The sequence below is a fragment of the Eurosta solidaginis genome, chromosome X (assembly GCF_040869045.1).
Source record: "Eurosta solidaginis isolate ZX-2024a chromosome X, ASM4086904v1, whole genome shotgun sequence".
Classification (NCBI taxonomy): domain Eukaryota; kingdom Metazoa; phylum Arthropoda; class Insecta; order Diptera; family Tephritidae; genus Eurosta; species Eurosta solidaginis.
Window position 1 is genome coordinate 87,359,858 of NC_090324.1, and position 17,324 is coordinate 87,377,181.

Sequence of the window (17,324 nt, forward strand, 5' to 3'; positions counted from 1 at the left end):
GCTAAAAACGTTTAGAATGACCAGTGGGAACAATTAAAAACAGCACACCACATATTGGAAGGGAAGCGGGCTTAATATCCCCGGATTTTTACCGAGAAAAAACACTGTTTTTATTTAGTAGGATAAACAAGATCATACTCAACAGTAAACTTGGCTGCTTGCGGGTTAACACATAAATTGCATGTTCTTTTAAATTTGTACATAACTGTAGGGCTGGATTAATTTTTCCTTTGGGGAAAATCAAGTATTTTTGTTTTATTAAAGATCCTTTAACTAAAAAAATATACACCACCCTCCACTACTGCTAACTTAACGTACTTCATATTTATACAAAACATATTTTGATTTTGAGTTTTTTTAATAATTGTGGAACCTTTTAACCTCAATCATCCCAAATAGTACACAGCAACCAAGGTGCCCCAATATCCAATTCGCTTTCTGCACGTTTCTCTGCTTAAATTTTTTCTTCAAGTCGTTTATTCATAGCCCCAAGTGATTCGAATAAATTATTTTGTATTTCACCGTACCTCTTTATAGGAAAGATCAGATTTTCTTCGATTAATTCCGCTTCTTGTGCAAATTTTGTATTATCTTCTGCATGTGGTATTAGCTTTTCAGTACATTCACCCGGTATACTGCGAAAATATTCAGCACCGAGTTGTTTGATGCGTTCCAATTGATCAAACTCCATGTAAATCTGGAGCTGTAGCATTCAGGTTTACCCCTTTAGAACGCACTTGCCGGGTTATCTCTAAAAAATTGTGATTGAAATATTTTTCCAGCTCAGGAGCACGTGAAATAGTATTAGTGGTTTGTTCTCGGTTGCCAATAACTTCATTTAACATACTATTGACTGCTAGAAAGGAGTCAACAGTTGTTTCTGATGGAGTACCTGCAGATTTATTGATCTCAGCGGTACCAGTTGCAGTGGCTGTATTGCCATCTCCGCAAAGTGGGCCCAATACGCGATTGAGAGAATCTATTCTCTTTTCAAGTATATTCAGAACTTCCATTTTTTTCAAGTTCTGTGTTGGTGAAGTAAACGAAGAGTACCTATATAATATCCTATATAATTTATCCTAAATTGCTTACTTTTTAGGAACTCATACTTGCCTTTTCCGTAGACTGGAGTATTTTAAAAGATGTTTTTATAAAATTTATATTTCCGAAGTTATTTTTGTATGTTACATAGTATATAATATTGTGTAGAAAATTAGTATATGAGAGAACTAAACCAAAGGCACTTTTTCGGGTAATTGTTTACTTTAGCTAACAACTGCTAAAACTCGAGCCCAGGATCACGAATCCGAGAACGGAAATTCAAAATTTTATTTCTGTCAAAAGTTATTTCCAAAAAACCGAAAAATGGCCCTAGAGCCCTCCAAAACCGGGGGTGGGATCGATAGTATTTTTGCGCAGAACACCTTTATGCATTGGCGGCCTTCGGCCGCGCTTATAAAAAGTTACTCTGGGTGGGTCCAACACCGGTTTGGGGACCAAAACTATATCCGCGCAAAACACTTTTACCCACAGTTTTTCTTGTGGGTACCACAAAATCATCAAAACAACAACAACCACATGAAATTTTTCAATTTTGTTTGCGAATATCTCTGAAACAAAATAAATTTGAATTTCCGCTTTCGGATTCGTGATCCTGGGTCCAAAACGCGTCTTTTGACACCTCTCCCGATATTTTTGGAAGAGATTTAGCAGTTGTGAGTTAAAGTAAACCATTACCCTTTTTCGGTAAATAATGGTGTAATTTCTCAACAATGACCCATTTAGGTCTGCGTATTTGCACTTTTTAATCCTTCCATGTAATTAGATTTCTCATGGCTCTTCAGTAGGTAGAATACACGTCCTGAATTCTAAAAAAAATGGCGACAAGATCCTCTTTGACCTCCTTTGCTGAGCTTGTACTCACAGAAACGTATTTTCTTGATTTCACAAACTTGAGTAAAACTTTGTTCGGTTTACGGCTGATCATCGCCAAATCGAACAAATTCATCGCGTCCAAACTTTCACGCACAATTTTATAAACCCACTATTTATATTTAATATATTGCAATAAAACAAGAATGTTCAATATTTTTATGCACGGAAAAGAAATAACAGCTGTTTTTTGTTATCCATAGAGTTGCAAAACTAACGATGACACTATCGGCAGTTTTATTTTAGGAAAACCATCGATTTTTTTCTGCCGAATGCTGTCGAATGCACATACAAATTGTATGAGAGCAACCAAAATTGAATTTCTGAAGAAAAAGCTAACGCACTTGCCAATTCTTATTTCGTTTAGGACATTAAGAGCTCATTTATGTTCGTGCGTTAAGCGAACGCAATGATTTTTTACTAGGTTGGATTATAAAAATGTTATGAAAAAATTAACAAACTTTAATACCTATTTTATTTAGATTATGAATATTATATCCTTGTTACATAAATCGATTCATGAAGTTGAGGTAGTGCTAACATGGCACTGTCAAAGCATTTCAGCGAAGTGACGCGCCAAGCGTTCTATGTTAACGCGTAGTAGCGTTACTTCGCCTGCTATATAATCAAAATATAAAACTTGTCTAATGTAGAACGATGCATGACGCGTCAAGTGTTTTATGTAAATCCTGCCTCACATAGAACGCTTTCAGGGCCGTTTAAACTTGACGTATCCATATCCATATAAAAAAGCTGATCCAACCAACCTTATGGAAATCAATGTAATTGGTCAATAGTGCCAAACCATAATGCCCTAGCCATAATCATACCATGTCCAACCAATTGGTTTTTGGGTTTTTCGCCATATCGATAACCTAAAAATTTTTGACTTGGAGAATTTATTAACTTTTTGTAGATTTTATTTATTGTTTTGGATACGTTTTGAGAAAAAGAGTTTTTTTTTGTGGTATATGTTTGTAATTTTTGCGTTTTCTTAATTTTTACGAACATTTCACGATTTTTAGGTTGAGGCACCGATAGCTGATGCCAATTGATATGGATAAGTAAAAATATGGTTACGACTATGTCAACTTTGCCAGGCCCTTCTCCCAGTGCTTCGATTTGACATATGAACTCAACTAAACAAGTTTAAACATTGTTTACAATAAGTACAGAAAATTGCATGCAATATAGTTGGTATGCAGTAAAATTTTTTTATAAGATAACAATGACACGCCTTAACGTTTTCTTCGGTTTTAAGCGCCGAGATGACTCTACCAGCAAAAAATATTTCTGGCGTGCATGTTCATAAGGATAAATGTCAAAATGTACCTTTTTTAACTTATTTGGCAAAGCACCTCAGTAATAAGTTTTTCTTATGATCGGAATAGTGGATTAGCTATCACAAATCTATCGATAAATTTACGTGCAATATAATCGGTATTTGGCAGTCATACGACAAAAAATTTGTATTAAATAAATAAAAGAATAAAAAAAATACAATAAAAGAATCTATACCAGCATGAGCAAGGTAAGTAAACGCCATATGCGTCGATTAGTTAGCAGAGAAAGGAAAAAGGGTCGTGCAAAATTGAGTTTGGATAGAAGTGAAACTGATCCGGCCGTGCAAATTTCTAGATTGACAGATATTGAAGAACTGCTTCCTGATGAGCCAAGTTGCTCGCAGAAAGTACCTCTTTGTGAAAAACTAAAAAAATGGGGAATTCGTAACAAAATAACATATAAAAGTCTTTCCGAACTTTTAATGATTCTTTTAGAAGAAGGTATGAATGTACCCAAAAGTGCGGAAACTCTTTTAAAAAATAAGTCTGGAATTTTAGTCAAAAATATGAGCCCGGGATTCTACTGTAACATAGGCATTAAAACGCAATTAAGTAGAATTGGGGAAACGTTAAATAATTAAAACAACATAATTGTTGATGTTAATATTGATGGGTTACCATTATATCGCAGTTCTAGGGTACAAGTTTGGTCAATTTTATTGCGACTAGTTTATATACCAAATACGGCAGTTTTCACTACTGGAATTTATCTAGGCAAATCGAAACCAAGTTCAATCACCCAATTTTTGGGTGAATTCACTGAAGAAGTAGCAGAAATTCTGGAAAATGGTTTCGATTTCAATGGCCGCTGTATAACATTTACAAAATGGCTTTTGTTTGTGATGTGCCTGCAAAAGCTTTTCTTTGCGGAATACTTGGGCATACTGGGGGACATGGTTGTCCAAAATGTACTCAAGTGGGACACAAAATTAATGGCGTCCTAACTTAAAGCACAGAGGCTGGAATGGTTGTTTCTAACGAAGATTTTTTAGAACGAAAGTACTCTGACAAATATGCGCCAGCTTTTAGAAATAATTTGTCTCCCTTAGAGAATATTGGCGTTGACATGATAAAACAAGGACCCATATGCGTTATGCACTTAATTGATTTAGGTGTAATGCGAAAATGTATCATGCATATTATTAGCAATGACTCAAACTACAAATTTAGAAAAGAAGCAAAAATTAACATATCTTCAAAAATAGTAGCTTTACGTCCCTATATAACAAAAGAAATTTGTTCGAAAACCAAGATCTTTGGTTGAAATAGCGAAGTGGAAAGCTACAGAATTTCGTATGTTTCTCCTCTACTATGGAATCTATGTTTTTAAAGACGAAATTCCTGGAGATGTATACTATGAATTCGTTCTTTTACATTGTGCTTGCCGCTTGTTGTTTTGTCCTAAAAATTTAGCTCAAATATTGATTTAGCGAGTGATATTCTAAAGTTATTTGTTTAAAATTATGCTGCTGTGTTTGGAGAAAATAGCATTAACTACAATGTGCATGGTTTACTGTATATTGCGGAAGATGTTAAAGAACTTGGTATTCCTTCAAATTATTCCGCCTATTATTTTGAAAATTATTTACAAGTTTTGAAATCTTACGCAAGGCAACCAAGACAAATATTACGACAAATATCGAATATGGTAATGCAGGAAGCAATTGTCACTGATTCTAAATTTTCAGGATTTAAGACTAAAGATAATTGCATAAACAGTTTTTATTTTGACGGATATATGCTATCCACACAACGTCCAAATATTATTGTTTGCTGAAATCACAAGATTATGTAGAAATAGTAGAATTCAAAGATCAAAATAGTAATGTAATAAAAGGAGTGAAATTACTGAATTTAAACAGCTTTTTCACAGAACCTATCGACTCTCTTACATTAGGAATATGCACTGCCGACCTCGCTCCTTCGCCTATTGTAGAAGAATTTTATCTGGATGATGTCGAATACAAATTGATGTGTATATAACCGATAAACTTCTTCTAATTCCAATTTTACATACTTGCATGTAGTTATTTACTTCCTTACTTTTATTTATTTTGTTTATATTTATTACTAACATTTTTTTTCTTTTTGAGCACATTTTCAAAAAATTTGAGGCGCAAAACAAAAACTCCTCGACGGCGGCAATCCCAGCCAAGAAAGTTAAATGTAAGTAAACACTCCCTCTTTAACATGATTTATTATCAGACCTGCGCAGTAATGAATATACTAGGTAATTAAAAAATTTAATTCTCAATTACAATTACTTGTTACTGGTACTTGGTAGCGAATACACCGTTTTTCAATTCTTGATCAATTATCTCAAATACTGTCGATTACTTTCAATTCTTTTCAATTATTTGCTCATATAAAACAATTGAGAATTAAACACCTGCACTTGATTCTACCAGCTCTGTTTATTACCTAACATCGTTTAACACATTTTGAAAAGTTATAATTGCAGATGAAAATAGTTACCCGAGAACCAGCAGCGTTTCCTGTGCCAGCGAATCTACAGTAGGTAATCAAGCCTTTCATACGAAAGTAGCACTTTATAATATACCTCCTGTTGCCAGTGTCGATCACAATTAATAGTCGACCGCTCAACAATTCGCGACTATTCCTGCAATAACTACAATGATTATTACATATAAATCGACACTCGCAATGGATGAGTTTTTTTAGGGCAAATTTATAGCTGTAGTCTGATGGTTAGACAACACTGATATACTTAATTTTTCCTATGTTTTTAGAATCTCGTCGGATCAGCATATCATCGACGGTCATCGAACATACTACAGGTAAAGTTTTAGGTAATTCTTTACGACAGCATGACACTGCTGACACCCCCAAAAAGAGGTGTCAAAAGACGCGTATTAATCTCGAGAACAATAGCCCGAAGGCGAAAAAGAAAAACTGTATCTCTGTCCGGAGATATTTGCATTTGAAGTTGGTGATTTTCATGTGGTTGTTGTAAGGTTGGGTACCCACCAAAAAAATTGTGAACATAAGTATTTTGCGCGGATATAGTTTTGGTCTCCAAACTGGTGTTGGACCCACCCAGGGTAATTTTTTATAAGCGCGGCCGAAGGCCGCCAACGCAGAAAAGCGTTCTGCGCAAAAATACTATGGATACCACCCCCGGTTTCCGAGGTACCCGCGGGTCTTTTTTCGGTTTTTTGTTAATAACTTTTGAACGAGTGAAAATTTTTATTTTCCGCCTTCGGATTATTAATACTGATAACAAGACACGTCGTTTGATACCTCTCTCGATATTTTAGACGCGTATTAGCAGTGTCATGCTGTCGTGAAGAATTACCAAGTTTTATCACACAATAACAAAAACTGCGCAATGAAAAAATATCTCGGCTACGTAAAGTTTGCCTTATATGTCGGTAAATTTTGTAACGTAGCAAAAATGCCACGTCACAATAACCCACTCGTAAGCCCTAACATTAAATATGTACATACCCGACGATCGCCGTGCACAGCGAATAACCGTCCGCACATAATATGCCATTTAAATATACATAACCTACGATCGCCTGGCACCGCGAACAACCACCCGCACATAGTATGCCAAGTACCAACAGTGAACAACCAAACATACTCAGCACGCGTGGTACTGACTACCTAGCGTGCATTTTTCATTCGCTATCATAATGAGGAATTATTGATGAGCTGAATTTTTAACCATTTTATACGCTACCAAGTATGAAATGGCAAACGCCATCACTCACTGCATACTCCACCTAGGTAAGTAAGGCTGAGGCCAACTTACAATGGTAGGTATCAAAGGGGTCCCAAGGTGAACGGGGAAGACTGTCAGCGAACCCATCGGGCTCATGGATCTCCCCTCCCCACCTATGGGAAACCAACCTTTGCACACGGGGTAGGAGGGGATACGCTCCCCTTCTACCTTGAAGGACGGATGGGCACGGGTAGTTCCCCCAAGGCGCGTCCAGGACCAGTCCTGGGCTCCACTTGAGGAGCATGCCAGGCCCAATACATATCAATACGGGTGCCATTTGCCGCGGACAGTTCACCCAGGGTTGCCGGGGATCATCTCGCTCCCCCGCACCCTGGGTGAAGTGCCGAGCCATATGCAACCGTGGACTTTACTACACCATTCATGGTCGCTAGGACTCTACCCAGGGTCTACCCAGCAACAAATGGGGTTGGCATGAGGCGCGTACAGTTCACTCAGGGTGGCCGGGGAGCATCTCCCTCTCCCGCCTCCTGATTGAGGTGCCGAGCCGAATGCAACAGTGGACTTAACTACACCGCTCATGGTCGCTAGGACTCTTGTCCGAGGCTCCCTGAGAGGAGTACTGAATCTACCCAGCACCCCTGTATACACATACATCTATACATTGGGTATTACTAATAGATATACTTCACCTAGGTCAAACTGCGCCCTTCCTGCCCACCGCCACCAATCGTTAGCCATAGGAGTACCACCGCAACTCGCCTGAACAAATCCGTAAGCTTTCTCTGGGAGTAAGATATTTGAGGATTATCACCACCGTTCCCTGAGAACCGCGACCCGTACTGTCATCTTTCCACCGCTTCTGCGCTATCACCCGTGGCATCTCTCTCTATTTCCCTCTCTCTCTCTCCCTCTCTCTCAGAGATCAACGGCTGCCGGCATCGAAAGGCAAAAGCCGCATCGTGTGTGTGAGCGTGTTCGGAACAAAACAACAACTACTTGTGTTATTATTTGGTAAAGGTTATTGGGACCTTCGCCTGACCCTGGAGCGGCTGAGCTACCTCAGCCTTCGACAAAACCCACCTCACAATTTAAATAATAATGTTTTTTTTTGCAAGCGACCCTGAAAAGGAAACGCTCCAAGTAGCTATACACTTTCATCATGGCGGAACTATGCAAGTGGTGAAAGGATTTCGGCTAATTGGCTCTCGTTTTAGTTGCTTTGGCAATCCGTTTACCCAACTGAACTAGCTTACTTCGTGCTTTCTAGGAAATTCGGTAGTTTACTGAGCGCTTTATTTCCACTAGCTTGCAAAAAACCGCCGATCGAAATTAATTCAGTTGATACAGGATTATTGATTCACACTATTAATGATCGTTTTTCAATTTATTATAGAAGCCACCCAAAGCGTTTTCGAAGTTGGTTCTGCAGCCACTGTAAAATATTTGAGAGGCTACTACAATCAATTGAGAAGAAATTAGAAAAATTTGATTGCCTGCAAATGATAGTTGATACCCAAAATACCGCTATCATGGATGCCATAGCTGGGCTGAAAGTTGCTACCGAGCAGTTAGTTCGTCAGGACGTACAAAATACACCTATCGTAAAGTATTTTCCACTTTGTGACGTACATGAGATGCAGCAATTGGACGTCTAACAGAGATGTATAAGTAAGTTAAATATCAACTTTTAAATAATTTTTTAATACCATTTGTCGCTTTTACAGGAATCTACGATTGCATCAATATTATGCAACAATATCAAAAATTTACCACTGATTAGAAAAACAGACGTCATAATTGCTTTGAATTTGGACGGGACTCACGGCAAAATTGGGCTGAAATCGTTCAAAAACTTGTATAGCGCATTAGCAAGTATTTATATATAACTCCTTATATAAATACATTGTTTTTTGAATTTAAACTTTTAGATTTTTAGGAGCTGTGTCTACACTTCCTTTTAAGGGATTAACCCCCGAGGATATGCTCGGAAAAGGATTACAGTTTGCCAAGTCAAAACATTTTAAGAAGCTTCACCGACAAAAAAAAACAGGGGTCACAATCATAACAATGCCTTAGTACAACAATATGTCAGTTGATCGAAATCAATGCATATATTCTTTTGACTTGACACTCTTCTGCACGGCGAATTGGGTTGAATTCCATTTGCCATCACCTTATTCTGACAAATTTGGCATACATATTTCATACATATCATACATAACTGCATTTTAATTCTACTACGATCCGAGTAAATTTTAGCATACGTTTACAAATAATAACTTTAGAAGCCGCTGCCATAATTTTTTAGACAAAAAGATCAACGGTTCGAAACCAAAACTCTTAAGTTAGTTTTATGATATATAATAATTTTATAAAAAGTATAATAAAATTGGGACCTTTCGTTTGTCCAAAAGTTGTGCAAAACAACAGTCATTTAAGGCAACAAAGAATCTTGCTACGAATTATTATTTTTCGTTTTTTTCTAAGATTTTATTATATACCGAATGTACATATATGCTTAATTACTATGTGAATTATTTAAATGTTTGTTCAATACAGATAATTTACCCACACTTAAATATTAAAAAAAATAATAATATACAAGTAGTTAATACAAATTTTACACAGGAGATTAATCTTTATCACAAAGCCCTTATTGAACTCAATCATTCGTACAAAATATAAATTCTGAATCATCCCATTAGTGCTTTATTGAATGCTTAATGTAGTCACCGACCACCGTGGTGTGATGGTAGCGTGCTCCGCCTACCACACCGTATGCCCTGGGTTCAAACCCCGGGCAAAGCAACATCAAAATTTTAGAAATAAGATTTTTCAATTCGAAGAAAATTTTTCTAAGCGGAGTCGCCCCTCGGCAGTGTTTGGCAAGCGCTCCGGGTGTATTTCTGCCATGAAAAGCTCTCAGTGAAAACTCATCTGCCTGCAGATGCCGTTCGGAGTCGGCATAAAACATGTAGGTCCCGTCCGGCCAATTTGTAGGGAAAATCAAGAGGAGCACGACGCAAATTGGAAGAGAAGATCGGCCTTAGATCTCTTCGGAGGTTATCGCGCCTTACATTTATTTTTTTTTAATGTAGTCAAAAACCTGGTACGTTTTGCTTTATTGGTCAAATTTTATTGTCAATGTAACAAATGACAATCAAATTTCATTATACCAAATTGTGATTCGATTAAGTTTCTGCGTGAAATCGATATAATAAACATATATCATTTTATAAACCTTTGTGGCTATAACTTTTAAGTTAATTTAAAAATTTTCTATACTTGTCCATATAAATGCATATCTTTTAAATACAGTAAACAAGAACAAAAAACTAAATTTTAAAGAGAGACCCTAAGGAACAGTTTCGTAGTCGTATATATAGTACTCCTATATTGCTAATACAAAATGCTCGCAATGAGTTTTGAATTCTAAATCAAAACAATACAGCCTACAAAATTTGTGTGACTGTAGCAGCATAAGTTTGAAAAGAAAAACATTTTAATTAAGGTACATTCGATTATTAAATACAAAAACTAAAATATTTAAACATCATTATATCCGCACTCTAATGTTTATGAGTGTACCTAGTCTGAAGTAGCAATATATGAGTAGTTATTAAATACATATATGGTAGTCGATTAAGTTTGGGACAATAGTTGGGGCTGATAAAACTTTGCCGCGTTACTTGAGATTTACTACATTGGCAGAAAAATGTTAATCGCAATTAATTATATATGGTAAATTCACTAGGTCTCCTATTGTCTTTTTAAATACGACTCTCGTGAACACCACATCCTGTTGTAGATCGTATTTAAGTATATCCGTAAGGAGGGTCATCTATAAAAAGCCTGTAAAAATCTAAATGTATGCCACCGCTTATCCTTCTATTAATGAAATTCTTTGAAACAAAAAAATAAAAATAAAAAACAAAACAAATTATTTGGCAATAACTTAGTACATCTGATATACATAGGCTGCTGAATTGTAGCTTTTTATCCAAATTTTATATAATAAACAACAACAAAGCACATATGAGAGGTTTAAAATCATAGCACATATGAGGAATATAAGGCCTTGTGAATTATATAATAATTTACTGCTATATTTACAAAAATACTTTTGTTCACATAAAGAAATAAACACAAAATAAAAACGCGCTAAAATGTTCACTAAATGAAATCAAAAAGTTTTGTCAGTTGATAAGAGTTTGTTTTTAATTAAACAAATGAATGAATGAAATAAAGTAACTAAAAATGAGATCTAATAATATATTAATATAATTTCAAAATAAATGAAGCCATTTATTATTAAAAGTCTGATCAACTGATGTCTGAAAAAAGTTTAAAACTTAAGTTATTTCTAATTAACAAAATTCTGGTGAACTGTTTTAATGAGTAGCATTAACGTAGTACCTGTATAAAAATTATAAAAGACTGAATTTTTATACCTTTCATGAAAATGAAATGGTATATTAATTTCGTCACGAAACTGAAAATTGCAAGTCCTTAAAGGAAAATAGATAGACCCACCATTAAGTATACCGAAATAATCAGGTTGAAGAGCTGAGTTGATTTAGCCATGTCCGTCTGTCCGTCTGTCTGTTTGTATGCAAACTAGTCCCTCAATTTTTGAGATATCTTGATAAAATTTGGTGAGCGGGTATATTTGGGTGTCCGATTAGACATTTGTCGGAACCGACCGGATCGGACCACTATAGCATATATCCTCCATACAACCGATTTTTCAGAAAAAGAGGATTTTTGTAATATCTTACCCAATTTAACAGATTGAAGCTTCAAACTTCACCATATACTTACGTATATTGCACATATTGTTGCCTGAAAAAATTGATGAGATCGGTCGTATATATAGTATATATCCCCCACAACCGATTGTTCAGATAAGGAACTTTTCGTAATTACTGCCCCATTTTAAGAGCTAGAGGCTTCAAATTTCAACGAATGCTTATGTATATAGCATATATTTTTGTCTGAAAAAATCATAAAGATCGGTGGTATATATAGTATATATATGGTGGTATATATAGTATATATATATAGTATATATATATATATTTTCGCAAATTTTAGCCCCATTTTAATAGCTAGAAGCTTCAAATTTCACCGAATACTTACGTATATAGCATATATTGTTGTCTGAAAAAATCATAGAGATCGGTTGTATATATAGTATATATCTCATACAACCGATTGTTCAGATAAGAAACTTTTCGCAATTTCTACCCCATTTTAACAGCTATAAGCTTCAAATTTCACCGATTGCTTACGTATATAGCATATATTGTTGTCTGAAAAAATCATAGAGATCGGTTGTATATATAGTATATATCTCATACAACCGATTGTTCAGATAAGAAACTTTTCGCAATTTCTACCCCATTTTAACAGCTAAAAGCTTCAAATTTCACCAAATGCTTAAGTATATAGCATATATTGTTGTCTGAAAAAATCATAGAGATCGATTGTATATATAGTATATATCTCATACAACCGATTGTTCAGATAAGAAACTTTGCGCAATTTCTGCCCCGTTTTAACAGCTAGAAGCTTCAAATTTCACAAAATGCTTACGTATATAGCATATATTGTTGTCTGAAAAAATCATAGAGATCGGTGGTATATATATTATATACTTCATATAAACTCTCATTTTTGCTCCTTTTTTACGGCTAGAAGCTTCAAAATTCATCAAATTTCATCAAATAGTTACGTTTACGTCATATATTTTTGAAATACGTGATTCGTAGTCATAGTTTTTACATGCAGACCACAAAAAACGTGAAGCTTTGCATCCTCACACAGATTACCTACCTATTTTTTATTTTATATTTATCTTAAAAATCGTTTAGATATGTTCAAATTTCACTAAATGCTTATGTGTATAGCATATATTGTTGTCTGAGAAAATCATAGATACCGGTGGTATATATAGTATATATCCCATACAACCGATTGTTCAGATAAGAAGCTTTGCGCAATTTCTTCCCCATTTTAACAGCTAGAAGCTTCAAATTTCACAAAATGCTTACGTATATAGCATATATTGTTGTCTGAAAAAATCATAGAGATCGGTGGTATATATATTATATACTTCATATAAACTCTCATTTTTGCTCCTTTTTTACGGCTAGAAGCTTCAAAATTCATCAAATTTCATCAAATAGTTACGTTTACGTCATATATTTTTGAAATACGTGATTCGTAGTCATAGTTTTTACATGCAGACCACAAAAAACGTGAAGCTTTGCATCCTCACACAGATTACCTACCTATTTTTTATTTTATATTTATCTTAAAAATCGTTTAGATATGTTCAAATTTCACTAAATGCTTATGTGTATAGCATATATTGTTGTCTGAAAAAATCATAGAGATCGATTGTATATATAGTATATATCTCATACAACCGATTGTTCAGATAAGAAACTTTGCGCAATTTCTGCCCCGTTTTAACAGCTAGAAGCTTCAAATTTCACAAAATGCTTACGTATATAGCATATATTGTTGTCTGAAAAAATCATAGAGATCGGTGGTATATATATTATATACTTCATATAAACTCTCATTTTTGCTCCTTTTTTACGGCTAGAAGCTTCAAAATTCATCAAATTTCATCAAATAGTTACGTTTACGTCATATATTTTTTAAATACGTGATTCGTAGTCATAGTTTTTACATGCAGACCACAAAAAACGTGAAGTTTGCATCCTCACACAGATTACCTACCTATTTTTATACCTTTCATGAAAATGAAATGGTATATTAATTTCTTCACGAAACTGAAAATTGTAAGTCCTTAAAGGAAAATAGATAGACCCACCATTAAGTATACCGAAATAATCAGGTTGAAGAGCTGAGTTGATTTAGCCATGTCCGTCTGTCCGTCTGTCCGTCTGTCTGTTTGTATGCAAACTAGTCCCTCAATTTTTGAGATATCTTGATAAAATTTGGTGAGCGGGTATATTTGAGTGTCCGATTAGACATTTGTCGGAACCGACCGGATCGGACCACTATAGCATATATCCTCCATACAACCGATTTTTCAGAAAAAGAGGATTTTTGTAATATCTTACCCAATTTAACAGATTGAAGCTTCAAACTTCACCATATACTTTCGTATATTGCACATATTGTTGCCTGAAAAAATTGATGAGATCGGTCGTATATATAGTATATATCCCCCACAACCGATTGTTCAGATAAGGAACTTTTCGTAATTACTGCCCCATTTAAAGAGCTAGAGGCTTCAAATTTCAACGAATGCTTAGGTATATAGCATATATTGTTGTCTGAAAAAATCATAAAGATCGGTGGTATATATAGTATATATATGGTGGTATATATAGTATATATATATAGTATATATATATATATTTTCGCAAATTTTAGCCCAATTTTAACAGCTAGAAGCTTCAAATTTCACCGAATACTTACGTATATAGCATATATTGTTGTCTGAAAAAATCATAGAGATCGGTTGTATATATAGTATATATCTCATACAACCGATTGTTCAGATAAGAAACTTTTCGCAATTTCTACCCCATTTTAACAGCTATAAGCTTCAAATTTCAACGATTGCTTACGTATATAGCATATATTGTTGTCTGAAAAAATCATAGAGATCGGTTGTATATATAGTATATATCTCATACAACCGATTGTTCAGATAAGAAACTTTTCGCAATTTCTACCCCATTTTAACAGCTATAAGCTTCAAATTTCACCGATTGCTTACGTATATAGCATATATTGTTGTCTGAAAAAATCATAGAGATCGGTTGTATATATAGTATATATCTCATACAACCGATTGTTCAGATAAGAAACTTTTCGCAATTTCTACCCCATTTTAACAGCTAAAAGCTTCAAATTTCACCAAATGCTTAAGTATATAGCATATATTGTTGTCTGAAAAAATCATAGAGATCGGTTGTATATATAGTATATATCTCATACAACCGATTGTTCAGATAAGAAACTTTGAGCAATTTCTGCCCCGTTTTAACAGCTAGAAGATTCAAATTTCACAAAATGCTTACGTATATAGCATATATTGTTGTCTGAAAAAATCATAGAGATCGGTGGTATATATATTATATACTTCATATAAACTCTCATTTTTGCCCCTTTTTTACGGCTAGAAGCTTCAAAATTCATCAAATTTCATCAAATAGTTACGTTTACGTCATATATTTTTGAAATACGTGATTCGTAGTCATAGTTTTTACATGCAGACCACAAAAAACGTGAAGCTTTGCATCCTCACACAGATTACCTACCTATTTTTTTTGTTTTATATTTATCTTATAAATCGTTTAGATATGTTCAAATTTCACTAAATGCTTATGTGTATAGCATATATTGTTGTCTGAGAAAATCATAGATGCCGGTGGTATATATAGTATATATCCCATACAACCGATTGTTCAGATAAGAAACTTTGCGCAATTTCTTCCCCATTTTAACAGCTAGAAGCTTCAACTTCCACCAAATGCTTACGTGTATAGCATATATTGTTGTCTGAAAAAATCATTGAGATCGATGGTATATATAGTATATATCTCATACAACCGATTGTTCAGTTAAGAAACTTTGCGCAATTTCTGCCCCTTTTTAACAGCTAGACGCTTCAAATTTCACCATATGCTTACGTATATAGCATATATTGTTGTCTGAAAAAATCATAGAGATCGGTGGTATATATATTATATACTTCATATAAACTGTCATTTTTGCCCCTTTTTTACGGCTAGAAGCTTCAAAATTCATCAAATTTCATCAAATAGTTACGTTTACGTCATATATGTTTTAAATACGTGATTCGTAGTCATAGTTTTTACATGCAGACCACAAAAAACGTGAAGCTTTGCATCCTCACACAGATTACCTACCTATTTTTTTATTTTAGATTTATCTTAAAAATCGTTAAGGTATGCAGATCTGTTCACTATATATTTCTTATCTTATACATCCGATTATTCGGAGATTACGAACGGGATAAGATTATTGTTCAGCCCCATTCAAGAAAGGTATGAAGTCTTCGGCACAGCCGAAGTCAGTCCGTTCTTACTTGTTTATTTTATATTTATCTTAAAAATCGTTTAGGTATGTAGATCTGTTCACTATATATTTCTTATCTTATACATCCGATTATTCGGAGATTACGAATGGGATAAGATTATTGTTCAGCCCCATTCATGAAAGGTATGAAGTCTTCGGCACAGCCGAAGACAGTCCCGTCCTTACTTGTTAAACTTGCTTTTTTCAACATAAACCGGAAATGAAAATAAAAAAAATATTAATTATTGTCTTATTTTTAAACGGATTACATCGGTGAGTATCATTTTACTACCATTGGGTTAAAAATGCGACTGGACCGTATTTGAGTCCTTATTGGACCGAAAATGGACTACTCTCTTATGTTGCCATATGGATACAAAGGGGATTGGTCCCATCGATCCCTTTCGGGTATAAATGGGTACAAGTAGTCTCTTCATAGGACATGCTCAAACAAAAGGGAACAGTTGTCTTCGTGTATTATTACCATGGTGTTGTTTTCGATGTTTGGATGATATTTATACCACTTTGAGCGTGCTTCTAGCTCGTTGATGTATTCATGTGACCATTGCTTCCAAAAATGTTGTTTAATTGCGGTTATTTGTGCCCACTGTTGCGAGTTGCTTAAGTTGTATGAATCATTTTTCTCCGGAAGTGCCTTTAGTGCATCGCCAATGATGAAGTGGCCTGGAGTCAATGCTTCGTATTCATTTGGGTCTGAGGATAATGGCGATATTGGCCGAGAATTCATCACCGCTTCGATTTCCACCAACACAGTTGTAAGTTTTTCGTATGTTAGCCGTGCGTTTGCAATGCTGCGATTCAGATGCCCCTTAGCTGATTTCACGGCCGCTTCCCAAATCCCGCCAAAATGAGGTGCTCTGGGGGGAATAAAATTAAATTTTATAAATTCATTGGTACAGTATGCTGTAATTAAATCTTGTGTCTCCTTTTCAAATAAAAATGCTTTCAATTCTAAGAGTTTGTTAGAAGCGCCAACAAAATTTGTGGCATTGTCACAAAAAATGTTAGACGGCAACCCTCTCCTTCCGATCATTCCTTAAATGATGCTAGAAATGCGTCAGTCGAAAGATTCGATACCACTTCTATGTGCGCTGCCTTAGTAGCAGGGCAAACAAAAATTGTGATGTAGGCTTTGTAGGGTGTTTTGCTTCTAATTCGCAAGTATACATCAACTGGTACGCAAAAATCAATGCCGCATCGGGCAAAAGAGTGTGATGGAGTCAATCGTTCAA

At 35.0% G+C, this 17,324-nt stretch overlaps 1 pseudogene; it reads right to left on the reverse strand.

The window, feature by feature from the left end:
• Positions 1–382: 382 nt before the first annotated feature.
• LOC137235038 (uncharacterized) lies at positions 383–1,013 on the reverse strand (annotated as a pseudogene).
• Positions 1,014–17,324: the final 16,311 nt, after the last annotated feature.